The sequence below is a fragment of the Artemia sp. Qi Xiang Cuo genome, chromosome 7 (genome assembly GCF_049724085.1).
Source record: "Artemia sp. Qi Xiang Cuo chromosome 7, ASM4972408v1, whole genome shotgun sequence".
NCBI lineage: Eukaryota > Metazoa > Arthropoda > Branchiopoda > Anostraca > Artemiidae > Artemia > Artemia sp. Qi Xiang Cuo.
This window is the reverse complement of record NC_142800.1, coordinates 63,947,822-63,962,488: the sequence shown is the minus strand read 5'-3', so window position 1 is coordinate 63,962,488 and position 14,667 is coordinate 63,947,822. Positions and strand designations below refer to the sequence as shown.

Below are 14,667 nucleotides of genomic sequence, written 5' to 3'. Positions count from 1 at the left end.
AATCAAGCCATTTCCATTCGTCTCAAAGACTTTCTTTTAAACTCAACAACCGGTAAATGCAATACCAGTCAGCCAGCTCAATCACACTCCGGTAAACTTCTATGCTTTGAGGTAACAGACCGTTTCACGAGTGAGATGGACCAACGTTTCATGTAAAATATGCCAATGCTCGACGCTTTATCTACTTTCGACCCCTCAAGTTCCGATTTTCTTGAAATTTCGAAAGTGGAAAGGATTGTTTCATTATCAAGGGATTATCGATGTCGATGACCATGCCATAGAATCCCAGCTCTCTCTTGCAAAGCTGGATCACACAAAAAGTGATATTTCAAAAATGGATCTTCTTCGAGCTATCGAAATTTTATCCGACCTCCCAGTTGCCTAATCTGCAGTGCTAAAACTAATTATGCTAGTTGCTACTTTGCCTGTGACCAGTGCCAGCAATAAACGATTCTCCTCAGCATTAGGGCATATGAAGGATTATCTGCGATCGACAATGGGAAACGACAGACTCGGTGATCTCATGATAATGGCCATGGAAAAATAGGAGGTAAAGAAACTGGATTTGGATAGATTAGTCAACGATTTGGCCAAGCAGCGAAGTCGCCGCTAGCTACCCCCCTGTTTTAGGTATGTTTGCTCAATGTTGTTTTTTTTGAATCTTCATTAAAACAAAATAAAAAAAAAATCCTTGCCTCCCCCCCTACATTTTCGTGAATTAGTGCCATTAAACCAACAGCCAAATATATACTACACTGTTGCATGTCGGTAAGACATTTTTCCTGGGGGAGAAAAAGGGCAAAGAAAGTGCATAATTGTGTATTATTTGGAGAACAATAAGACTATTCTAACTGAAAACAACATATGCTTATATCTTCATCACAAATTTTTTTTGATACATGTAAAAAAAAAAGACCGACTTGCTGATAAGTGTGGTCAATTCGTAGCAAACACGCATACAATCGGATGAAATTACATTTTTGGCCACTATATTTGCATTTTCCTTGGACGACCTTTGGACTAATATTAAGGTGATATAATTCCCCTGAGAACAGGTATGCTCACTTTTCCAGGCTAGAGAAAGAAAAAAAGTCAAAAGGCAAGCAAAGGCCCGTTTACAAATTATTATTCGAAGTAACAAAAATACGGTAGTGACAATACTACGACAATAACTTATTACAATACATCGTCACAGCATCGACAAACCAGAATACGGCCCCTTACCCTTTTATTAATAAAACAGAATAAATAAACATTCAGATCAAATAAAAACCATGTTTCTAAGCAAAGGCCGTTGCCTTTTCCTAGCGTATTGTAATGTTTGTTGCATTTCTTTAGTGTCTTTATATCGTTCACACTTAGAGGAGACATATGAGTAGAATAGGTCTTTTGAATTCTACAAGGCCCCCGTACCAAACAGGTTTTTCTGGAAAGTTTCAAAGTTCACTGCCTTTTTGGTGATAAGCTCAAAAAAAAAAAAAAAAACCAGCACGTCTTGTTTTAAGAGCAGGAATGACGCAGTTTCAATGTTCATTTTTGATCTGGTTAAGTGGGTATAATCTGGTTTGGTTTGCTATTGCGAGAGGACTCAAGCGATTTCTTTCTTTGTCATGAGATTTACGTAATTAATTAAACCTGTATTATAAAACCAGCGTGTCTTGTTTCGTTGTAATGCAATTATTTTTTGTATATACAAAAAGGGGTAATGAGATATGCGAGCATTTGCAAAAAGGGGTAAATAATGTTGAAAATGGTAATTACATCTTTAGTTTACGAGATTTGCGAATTTTTTGCGAAAAGATCTCAGTTACATACGGATTCAGTTACACGGGGATTAGTTAAATGAGGTCAAGTTGCATGGAGGGTTCAATAGCACGTGGGGTTGCAATTATTTTTTGTATATACAAAAAGGGGTAATGAGATATGCGAGCATTTGCAAAAAAGGGGTAATTAATGTTGAAAAGGGTAATTACTTCTTTAGTTTACGAGATTTGCGAATTTTTTGCGAAAAGATCTCAGTTATACAGGGGTTCAGTTACACGGGGATTAGTTAAATGAGGTCAAGTTGCATGGGGGGTTCAATAGCACGAGGGGTTCAGTTGCATGGAGGAGTTCAGAAGCTTAGGATTCAGTTTCATGGGGTCGATGGTCGTTATAATACACAAGTTCTATTTGAACAGTGTTGTGAGATCTCCTACCACACCCCCAAATGACTCCATTCCATATCATCCCAAAATCTGTATTAGTGTAGTTAATATGTGGTTGTTTAATCTTTGCTATTATTTGTTTAATTTAAGGTTTGATAAATTACCATAACGTTTGTTAGATTTTTTTTTACGTGAAATACTCTAGTTTCTTTTATTAGTTTTTAAAACATTTTGGAAGAAACTAAATTTCAGTTGGGGTGGGGGGGGAGGAGGGGGCAAAATGAGGTCTGGGGTGAAAATTTGGTCTGAGAAAGGCAGTTGTCCCCTCTGTCCCATAGGAAATTACGCTCCTCAACCCAGCCCCTTGCCACTTACTGACAGGGGTGAATCCGGGGAGAGGGTTAAAAGTTCAAGTGCCCTGTTTAAGCGACCAAAAAACTGAAGGGGCAACTAAGCTCCATTCAATGCTCAATTTCCCCAAAGTTATAGGGGTCGTGTGTGTCTCTTTGGGCTATGTGTATCTCTTTGGGAGCGTTTGAATCTTTTGGTTACTAAAGTATTATATTTTTATCATGTTTTTGGATATTCGATTAGGATTAACTTAACTTCATTCCTTGAGTGTTGTCGGGAGTAACACGTAAGTACCAAATTTTGAGTTCACTGCAGGGGATTTTTCACAAGGAGAATTTTCCATGGGGAGGGAATTTTCCAGGAGGTGAATTGCTACAAGTTTCGTCCACTAGCCTGAACGATGGAAATTCAATAGCTCAGAATTGGGGTCTTAGTCCACCAGCCTGAACGGTGGAAATTCACTAGCTCAGAATTGGGGTCTTAGTCAACCAGCCTGAATGGTTGAAATTCACTAGCTCAGAATTGAGGTCTTAGTCAGTGTTCAGATTGGAGCATTGGGGTCCGACTATCAGGGCTTTTATTTGTCAAGACCTGAATGCTAAGCGATGGACATGAACTCGATTGGGAACCCATTGTGAAAATGGAAAAAACAAAAATATATTGTTGGTATGTGTGTAGAGCATGGCATGGTTACCTCTAGGGCAACAGTCTAACCGTTAACGGTTTTAGATATCCGTGAATAAGTTCTAAAGCGAGAGTGGAAGTTGGGACAAAGTTCTAGTGCCCTGTTTAAGCGACCAAAAAACTGAAGGGGCAACTAAGCTCCATTCAATGCTCAATGTCCCCAAAGTTATAGGGGTCGTGTGTGTCTCTTTGGGCTATGTGTATCTCTTTGGGAGCGTTTGAATCTTTTGGTTACTAAAGTATTATATTTTTATCATGTTTTAGGATATTCGATTAGGATTAACTTAACTTCATTCCTTGAGTGTTGTCGAGGGTAACACGTAAGTACAAAATTTTGAGTTCACTGCAGGGGATTTTACACATGGAGAAGTGTCAATGGGGGAGGTAATAGTCAAGGAAGTGTCGAACTACAAGTTTCGTCAACTAGCCTGAACGATGGAAATTCAATTGCTGAGAATTAAGGTCTTAGTCAACCAGCCTGAACGGTGGAAATTCACTAGCTCAGAATTGGGGTCTTAGTCCACCAACCTGAATGGTTGAAATTCACTAGCTCAGGGAGCGTTTGAATCTTTTGGTTACTAAAGTATTATATTTTTATCATGTTTTAGGATTTTCGATTAGGATTAACTTAACTTCATTCCTTGAGTGTTGTCGGGGGGTAACACGTAAGTACCAAATATTGAGTTCACTGCAGGAGATTTTCCACAAGGAGAATTTTCCATGGGGAGGGACTTTTCCAGGAGGTGAATTGCTACAAGTTTCGTCCACTAGCCTGAACGGTGGAAATTCACTAGCTCAGATTTGGGGTCTTAGTCCACCAGCCTGAACGGTGGAAATTCACTAGCTCAGAATTGGGGTCTTAGTCCACCAGCCTGAATGGTTGAAATTCACTAGCTCAGAATTGGGGTCTTAGTCAGTGTTCATATTGGAGCTTTTGGGTCCAACTATCAGGGATTTTTTTTGTCAATACCTGAATGCAACGCGTTGGAAATTAACTCGTTCGGTAACCAATTGTGAAAATGGAAAAAACAAAAAAAAAAAAAAATATATTTTTTTAATATGTTTATAGCATGGAATGATTAACGCTATGGCAACAGTATAAATGTTAACGGTTTTAGTTATCCGTGAATAAGTTATAAAGCGAGAGTGGAAGTTGGGACAAATTTTTGGAAGTGCCCCGCCTCACCTGCCCAGAGTCTCAGGCAAGTGACCCTAAATTTGAAAAAGTGGATATTGGCTCAGATTTTCTAAACTAAGCTGCGACAACGAATAGATACTATTGGGAAAGTGATTAGAGACGTTGGACATCCGTGAACAAATGCTAAATTGAGAGAGGACTTTGGGACAGTATTTGGGGGCGCCCACCCGCCCAGAGTCTCCGAAAATTAACTAAAAAATTTAAAAAACACACAGAGACGACAGACACAAAGAGACGAAACAAACACAGAGAGGACAAACACACATAAACGACACATAAAGACGACACATGCACAGAGACGATACGTTTTAATTCAAAAGTGTGACCCTATGATTACACTTTTCAATCTAGAATAGTTTAAGTGTCCTAAATTTGAAGTTGGCTATCACCGTCCTGAAAAGGAGATTAGGTTCTTCGCACAGTGCATACCTAAGAACATAACTGATCGGGATAAATCCATAAGACATGTTAAAAACTATCCAAGATCAGGGGACCCTCGGTTGTGGATTTTTAATAGTGAACTCTAAGTACTATTTTTTATGTAAACATTTGTTGTTGTTGTTTTTTTTTTTTTTTATCAAAAAAAAAAAATCTGTTAAAACAATTAAGAAAAAAAAATATTTAAGCTTAAACCCTTAATTTTCTTTTTAAAATTTCTATTTTAAGCAAGTAACAAACTCTTTCCTGTAGTCACCTCTTGGATACACAATACAGAAATTTTCATTAAAGAAATTATGAAAAAATTGTAAGTAAGTAGCAAATTCTTTCTTGAATTCACCTGCTGGATTAATTATTTATTTTAGTAAAGTAATAATTTATTTTAGTAAATTAATAATTTATTTTAGTAAAGTAATAATTTATTTTAGTAAAGTAATTATTTATTTTAGTAAAGTAATTATTTATGACGTTATGTCTGCTTTACAAAAATATTGGATGAAGCGTTTTATTATAATACTTCAACAGAATTAAAAATGAATATTAATAAATTAATGAAATTAATAAATAGGAGTTCAGTAATGATAAACTCGCACGGTTTAGTACAGATGGTTTTGTAGCGCAGTGAGTTGTTACTAGTAGTAGTATTTTCATTTTTTTTTTTGCAAGCAATTAATAAAATAAATTAAATTAATTATGATATTTTCTTTATAAAAAATAGCCTTGAATAATTAATTTGATTGTTTTGTTAATTTATCTTTTTATATCTTTTTTTATTTAGTGTTTTTTGAAATAGCTTAATAATATGCATTTACTGCAATAATATTTTTTCAATAAAAAACATTTCCTTATAAAAAACCTTGTTGTGTGTTAGGATTTTTTTTTTTAATATTATTATCACTTTCGTGTTTTTTTTTTTGAAATAAATAAAAACTATACCAAAATAAAAGTAATTAAAAAAAAAATTATTTTTTTAATTAAATATATAAACGATTTATAAATTTAATTAAAGAAATTACTAAAAAAATATCAGCAATTAATAATTTATTTATTGAAGTCAACTATTGTGTAGAAATTTAATTCAAGAAATTATGAAAAAATTCTCAGTAAGTAACAATTTCTTTCTTGAAGTCAACTCTTGGATACACAATAAGGTAATTTCATTCAAGCAATTATGAAAAAATTGTAACTAAGTGACAAATTCTTTCTTGAATTCACTTGTTGAATAAACAAAAAGAAATTTCATTCAAGAAATTATGACAAAATTCTAAGTAAGTAACAAACTCTTTATTGTTTTCAAGAGTTAGATATACGATGTAGAAATTAAATTCAAGAAATTATGAAAAAATTCTCAGTCTAAGTAGCAAAATATTTCTTGAATTCAACTGTTGGATAAACAAAAAGACATTTCTTTCAAGAAATTATGACAAAATTCTAAGTAAGTAACAAACTCTTTATTGTTTTCACAAGTTAGATAAACGATATAGAAATTTGTAAGCAAGTAACAAACCCTTTCCTGAAGTCACCTCTCGGATACAAAATGCAGAAACTTCATTTAATAAATTATCAAAAAAATTTAAGTAAGTAGCAAATTCTTTCTTGAGTTCACCTCTTGGATAAACAAAAAACAGTCATTTCATTCAAGAAATTATAAAAAAATTCTAAATAAGTAACAAATCCTTTATTGAAGTTACCTCATGGATACACAAAGCAGAAATTTCATTTAAGAAATTATCAAAAATTGTAAGTAAATAGCAAATTCTTTCTTGAATTCACCAGCTGGATAAACAAAAAGACATTTCGTTCAAGAATTCTCAGCAAGTAACAATTTCTTTCTTGAAGTCAACTCGTGTTTATAAATTTAATCCAAGAAATTATGAAAAAATTCTCAGCAAGTAACAATTTCTTTCTTGAGGTAAACTCTTGAATATACAATACGGGACTTTCATTCAAGAAATTATGAAAAAATTGTAAATAAGTAGCAAATTCTTTATTGAATTCACTTGTTGAATAAACAAAAGAAAATTTCATTCAAGAAATTATGACAAAATTCTAAGTAAGTAACAAACTCTTTATTGTTTTCACGAGTTAGATATACGATGTAGAAATTAAATTCAAGAAATTATGAAAAAATTCTCAGTCTATGTAGCAAATTCTTTCTTGAATTCACCTGTTGGATAAACAAAAAGACATTTCGTTCAAGAAATTATGACAAAATTCTAAGTAAGTAACAAACTCTTTATTGTTTTTGCGAGTTAGATAAACGATGTAGAAATTAATTTCAAGAAATTATGAAAAAATTCTCAGTAAGCAACCGTTTCTTTCTTGAAGTCAACTGTTGGATACACAGTACTGAAATTTCATTCAAGAAATTATGAAAATATTTGTAAGTAAGTAACAAGCTATTTATTTATTTCACCTCTTTTATATACATTACATATACTTCATTAAATAAATTATTAAAAAGTCTCAATTAATTAACTTTTTTTTCGCTTTATCACAAACAATTTTAAATTATATAAATGATTTAGATATTTAATTCAAGAAATTATGAAAAAATTATGAGTAAGTAAAAATTTAATTATTGAATTCAGATCTTGGATAGACAATACGTTCCGTGGAGATGGAGGCCAGATTTACTGGCATTATTTAGAAAACGATAATACAATAAATTAAAAAAAATTTTTTTCAACTGAAAGTAAGGAGCAAAATTAAAACTTAGAACGAAGAGAATTATTACGTATACGAAGGGGATCCCCCCCCTCCAGGGACCACAGGGACCGTTTCTATAATTTAGTCTGAAAAATAGGACTTCACACTTAAAAAGTTCTATTAAGAGCTTTTTTTCCGCTTTTTATTTCAGCCAATTGTGTTTTTGATATTATTTTGGGAAAATAGAATTGATCAATAACTTATTTCATTTTCATTAAGAAAATTCAGAATCAAAGTTGAACTTTTCTTCTTCCAGGAAAATATTTGGAACAGAACTTTAAATTTTTTCATCTCTTTGAGAAAAATCTGAACTATTGAGCCGTGTCGATCCTTACTTACAGTTCATTACCACGAACACAATAAATTGTTTCAGCCACTCGTGTACCTCCCCCGAAAAAATACTTTTCAGACAATCAACTTCAGACTAACTTTTTTTTGAAGGGGGAGGGAGGGATTTTTCCGTGGAGATGGAGGCCAGATTTACTGGCATTATTTAGAAAACGATAATACAATAAATTAAAAAAGTTTTTTCAACTGAAAGTAAGGAGCAAAATTAAAAAACTTAGAACGAAGAGAATTATTACGTATACGAAGGGGATCCCCCCCCCTTTGGGGTTAATCTAGGTTCACTTAGACGCGCGCGTCTAAGTGAACCTAGATTAACCCCAAAGGGGGGATCCCCTTCGTATACGTAATAATTCTCTTCGTTCTAAGTTTTTTAATTTTGCTCCTTACTTTCAGTTGAAAAACTTTTTTAATTTATTGTATTATCGTTTTCTAAATAATGCCAGTAAATCTGGCCTCCATCTCCACGGAAAAATCCCTCCCTCCCCTTCAAAAAAGTTAGTCTGAAGTTGATTGTCTGAAAAGTATTTTTCGGGGAGATACACGATTGGCTGAAACAATTTATTGTGTTCGTGGTAACGAACTGTAAGTAAGGATCGACACGGCTCAATAGTTCAGATTTTTCTCAAAGAGATGAAAAAATTTAAAGTTCTGTTCCAAATATTTTCCTGGAAGAAGAAAAGTTCAACTTTGATTCTGAATTTTCTTAATTAAAATGAAATAATTTATTGATAAATTCTATTTTCCCAAAATAATATCAAAAACACAATTGGCTGAAATAAAAGCGGAAAAAAAAAGCTCTTAATAGAACTTTTTAAGTGTGAAGTCCTATTTTTCAGACTAAATTATAGAAACGGTCCCTGTGGTCCCTGGAGGGGGGGGATCCCCTTCGTATACGTAATAATTCTCTTCGTTCTAAGTTTTAATTTTGCTCCTTACTTTCAGTTGAAAAAAATTTTTTTTAATTTATTGTATTATCGTTTTCTAAATAATGCCAGTAAATCTGGCCTCCATCTCCACGGAACGTATTGTGTATCTCAGAGTTGACGTCAAGATAGAAAATTTTAAGGAATCATATTTTTTTCATAATTCCTTTAATTGAATTTCTACTTCATGGATCTAAGTTACTCGTTATTTTTAGAATGAGAAAATAATTAACTTACCTGCGATTTTTTCATACCTTATTGACTAAATGATCTGTACTGTATATAAAAGAGGTGGACTCAATACAGAGTTTGTTAATTACTTACAAATATTTTCATAATTTCTTTAATGAAATTTCAGTAATGTGTATCCAACAGTTGACTTCAAGAAAGAAACGGTTACTTACTGAGAATTTTTTCATAATTTCTTGAAATTAATTTCTACATCGTTTATCTAACTCGTGAAAACAATAAAGAATTTGTTACTTACTTAGAATTTTGTCATAATTTCTTGAACGAAATGTCTTTTTGTTTATCCAACAGGTGAATTCAAGAAAGAATTTGCTACTGAGACTGAGAATTTTTTCATAATTTCTTGAATTTAATTTCTACATCGTATATCTAACTCGTGAAAACAATAAAGAGTTTGTTACTTACTTAGAATTTTGTCATAATTTCTTGAATGAAATTTCTTTTGTTTATTCAACAAGTGAATTCAAGAAAGAATTTGCCACTTAGTTACAATTTTTTCATAATTTCTTGAATGAAATTCCCGTATTGTGTATCCAAGAGTTGACTTCAAGAAAGAAATTGTTACTTACTGAGAATTTTTTCATAATTTCTTGAATTAAATTTCTACACAAGAGTTGACTTCAAGAAAGAAATTGTTACTTGCTGAGAATTCTTGAACGAAATGTCTTTTTGTTTATCCAGCTGGTGAATTCAAGAAAGAATTTGCTATTTACTTACAATTTTTGATAATTTCTTAAATGAAATTTCTGCGTTGTGTATCCATGAGGTAACTTCAAGAAAGGATTTGTTACTTATTTAGAATTTTTTCATAATTTCTTGAATGAAATGACTTTTTTTTGTTTATCCAAGAGGCGAATTCAAGAAAGAATTTGCTACTTACTTATAATTTTTTGATAATTTCTTAAATGAAGTTTCTGCATTGTGTATCCGAGAGGTGACTTCAGGAAAGGGTGTGTTACTTGCTTACAAATTTCTACATCGATTATCTAACTTATGAAAACAATAAAGAGTTTGTTACTTACTTAGAATTTTGTCATAATTTCTTGAAAGAAATGTCTTTTTGTTTATCCAACAGGTGAATTCAAGAAAGAATTTGCTACTTAGACTGAGAATTTTTTCATAATTTCTTGAATTTAATTTCTACATCGTATATCTAACTCGTGAAAACAATAAAGAGTTTGTTACTTACTTAGAATTTTGTCATAATTTCTTGAATGAAATTTTCTTTTGTTTATTCAACAAGTGAATTCAAGAAAGAATTTGCCACTTAGTTACAATTTTTTCATAATTTCTTGAATGAAATTCCCATATTGTGTATCCAAAAGTTGACTTCAAGAAAGAAATTGTTACTTACTGAGAATTTTTTCATAATTTCTTGAATTAAATTTCTAAACAAGAGTTGACTTCAATAAAGAAATTGTTACTTGCTGAGAATTTTTTCATAATTTCTTGAATTAAATTTCTACATCGTGTATCTAAGTCATGAAAACAATAAAGAGTTTTTTAATTAATTGGAATTTTTTCATGTATTAATGGCTTGCAAAAAAAAAAACACGAAAGTGCTACTACTAGTAACAACTCACTGCATAACAAAAACATCTGAAGTAGTCACGACTATTTTTTATCAATAAAATATATGAATTCATTTAAGTTATAGTATGAATTTCTTGCAAAAAACACGAAAATACTACTACTAGTAACAGCTCACTGCACTACAAAACCATCTGATGTAGTCATGACTATGTTTTATAAAGAAAATATCAGAATGCATTTAATGTATATTATTAATGGCTTGCAAAAAAAAAATGAAAATACTACTACTAGTAACAGCTCACTGCACTACAAAACCATCTTTACTAAACCGTGCGAGTTTATCATTACTGAACTCCTATTTATTAATTTCATTAATTTATTAATATTCATTTTTAATTCTGTTGAAGTATTATAATAAAACGCTTCATCCAATATTTTTGTAAAGCAGACATAACGTCATAAATAATTACTTTACTAAAATAAATAATTACTTTACTAAAATAAATTATTACTTTACTAAAATAAATTATTAATTTACTAAAATAAATTATTACTTTACTAAAATAAATAATTAATCCAGCAGGTGAATTCAAGAAAGAATTTGCTACTTACTTGCAATTTTTTCATAATTTCTTTAATGAAAATTTATGTATTGTGTAACCAATCAGTGAATACACTACATTTTTTTTTAATTTCTAAAAATTGAAATATAAAAAAGAAAAGTCAGGTTTTATTATAAAATTATCTATTTTATAAATGTTTTACACTTATTTTTTTTTTTTGAGAAAAAAAAAAAAAACAACAACAACAAATTGTTACATAAAAATATACATGATATGGACATATATATAAAAACACCCAGAGGTGCAACTTAGCTATGAAAGTTTTTTTAAGTGCGGTTTGTTTTATACCGATCAGTTATGTTATTAGGTATGCACTGTTCGAAGAACCTAACCTCTTTTTCAGGACGGTGATAGCCCCCTTCAAATTTAGGACCCTTAAACTCTTCTAGATTGAAAAGTGGAATCCTAGGGTCACACTTTTGAATTAAAACGTATCGTCTCTGTGCATGTGTCGTCTTTATGTGTCGTTTCTGTGTGTTTGTCCTCTCTGTGTTTGATTCGTCTCTTTGTGTCTGTCGTCTCTGTGTGTGTTTTAAATTTTTTAGTTACCTGTCGGAGACTCTGGGCGGGTGGGTGCCCCCAAATACTGTCCCAAATTCCTCTCTCAATTTAGCACTTGTTCACGGATGTTCAGCGTCTCTAATCACTTTCCCAATAGTATCTATTCATTGTCGCAGCTCAGTTTAGAAAATCTGAGCCAATTTCCACTTTTTCAAATTTAGGATCACTTGCCTGAGACTCTGGGCAGGTGAGGCGGGCACTTCCAAAAAATTTGTCCCAACTTCCACTCTCGCTTTAGAACTTATTCACGGATACCTAAAACCGTTAACGGTTAGACTGTTGCCCTAGCGGTAACCATGCCATGCTCTACACACATATCAACAATATATTTTTGTTTTTTCCATTTTCACAATGGGTTCCCAATCGAGTTCATGTCCACCGCTTTGCATTCAGGTCTTGACAAATAAAAGCCCTGATAGTTGGACCCTAACGCTCCAATCTGAACACTGACTAAGACCCCACGTCTGAGCTAGTGAATTTCCACCGTTCAGGCTGGTTGACTAGAACCCCAATTCTGAGCTAGTGAATTTCCACTGTTCAGGCTGGTGGAGTAAGATCCCAATTCTGAGCTATTGAATTTCAACCGTTCAGGCTAGTGGACGAAACTTGTAGCAATTCACCTCCTGGAAAATTCCCTCCCCATGGAAAATTCTCCTTGTGGAAAATCTCCTGCAGTGAACTCAAAATTTGGTACTTACGTGTTACCCCCCCGACAACACTCAAGGAATGAAGTTAAGTTAATCCTAATCGGATATCCTAAAACATGATAAAAATATAATACTTTAGTAACCAACAGATTCAAACGCTCCCTGAGCTAGTGAATTTCAACCATTCAGGTTGGTGGACTAAGACCCCAATTCTGAGCTAGTGAATTTCCACCGTTCAGGCTGGTGGACTAAGACCCCAATTCTGAGCTATTGAATTTCCACCGTTCAGGCTAGTGGACGAAACTTGTAGTAATTCACCTCCTGGACAATTCCCTCCCCATGGAAAATTCTCCTTGTGGAAAATCCTCTGCAGTGACCTCAAAATTTGGTACTTACGTGTTACCCTCGACAACACTCAAGGACTGAAGTTAAGTTAATCCTAATCGAATATCCTAAAACATGATAAAAATATAATACTTTAGTAACCAAAAGATTCAAACGCTCCCAAAGAGATACACATAGCCCAATGAGACACACACGACCCCTATAACTTTGGGGAAATTGAGCATTGAATGGAGCTTAGTTGCCCCTTCAGTTTTTTGGTCGCTTAAACAGGGCACTAGAACTTTGTCCCAACTTCCACTCTCGCTTTAGAACTTATTCACGGATATCTAAAAACCGTTAACGGTTAGACTGTTGCCCTAGCGGTAACCATGCCATGCTCTACACACATACCAACAATATATTTTTGTTTTTTCCATTTTCACAATGGGTTACCAATCGAGTTCATGTCCATCGCTTAGCATTCAGGTCTTGACAAATAAAAGCCCTGATAGTCGGACCCCAATGCTCCAATCTGAACACTGACTAAGACCTCAATTCTGAGCTAGTGAATTTCAACCATTCAGGCTGGTGGACTAAGACCCCAATTCTGAGCTAGTGAATTTCCACCGTTCAGGCTGGTGGACTAAGACCCCAATTCTGAGCTATTGAATTTCCATCGTTCAGGCTAGTGGACGAAACTTGTAGCAATTCACCTCCTGGAAAATTCCCTCCCCATGGAAAATTCTCCTTGTGAAAAATCCCCTGCAGTGAACTCAAAATTTGGTACTTACGTGTTACTCCCGACAACACTCAAGGAATGAAGTTAAGTTAATCCTAATCGAATATCCTAAAACATGATAAAAATATAATACTTTAGTAACCAAAAGATTCAAACGCTCCCAAAGAGATACACATAGCCCAAAGAGACACACACGACCCCTATAACTTTGGGGAAATTGAGCATTGAATGGAGCTTAGTTGCCCCTTCAGTTTTTTGGTCGCTTAAACAGGGCACTTGAACTTTTAACCCTCTCCCCGGATTCACCCCTGTCAGTAAGTGGCAAGGGGCTGGGTTGAGGAGCGTAATTTCCTATGGGACAGAGGGGACAACTGCCTCTCTCAGACCAAATTTTCACCCCAGACCTCATTTTGCCCCCACCTCCCCCCCCCACCCCAACTGAAATTTAGTTTCTTCCAAAATGTTTTAAAAACTAAGAAAAGAAAATAGAGTATTTCACGTAAAAAAAATCTATCAAACGTTATTGTAATTTATCAAACAGTAAATTAATCAAATAATACCAAAGATGAAACGACCACAGAGTAACTTCGCTAATCCCCGGGTTGGGTTGGGTTGTATCGGAGTCCTTTGGGGGTGTGGTAGGGGATCTCACAACACTGTTCAAATAGAACTTGTGTATTATAACGACCACCGACCCCATGTAACTGAATCCCAAGCTTCTGAACTCCTCCATGCAACTGAACCCCTCGTGCTATTGAACCCCCCATGCAACTTGACCTCATTTAACTAATCCCCGTGTAACTGAATCCGTATGTAACTGAGATCTTTTCGCAAAAAATTCGCAAATCTCGTAAACTAAAGAAGTAATTACTCTTTTCAACATTAATTACCCCTTTTTTGCAAATGCTCGCATATCTCATTACCCCTTTTTGTATATACAAAAAATAATTGCAACCCCTCGGGCTATTGAACCCTCCATGCAACTTGACCTCATTTAACTAATCCCCGTGTAACTGAATCCGTATGTAACTGAGATCTTTTCGCAAAAAATTCGCAAATCTCGTAAACTAAAGAAGTAATTACCCTTTTCAACATTAATTACCCCTTTTTGCAAATGCTCGCATATCTCATTACCCCTTTTTGTATATACAAAAAATAATTGCATTACAACGAAACAAGACACGCTGGTTTTA

General features: G+C 33.6%; 1 protein-coding gene across 1 annotated transcript in view; it reads right to left on the bottom strand.

The window, feature by feature from the left end:
* sas (stranded at second transmembrane protein) overlaps nt 1-14,667 on the bottom strand; it is a 146,913-nt gene that overhangs the window by 54,171 nt on the left and 78,075 nt on the right. The gene's annotated exons all lie outside the window — the stretch shown is intronic.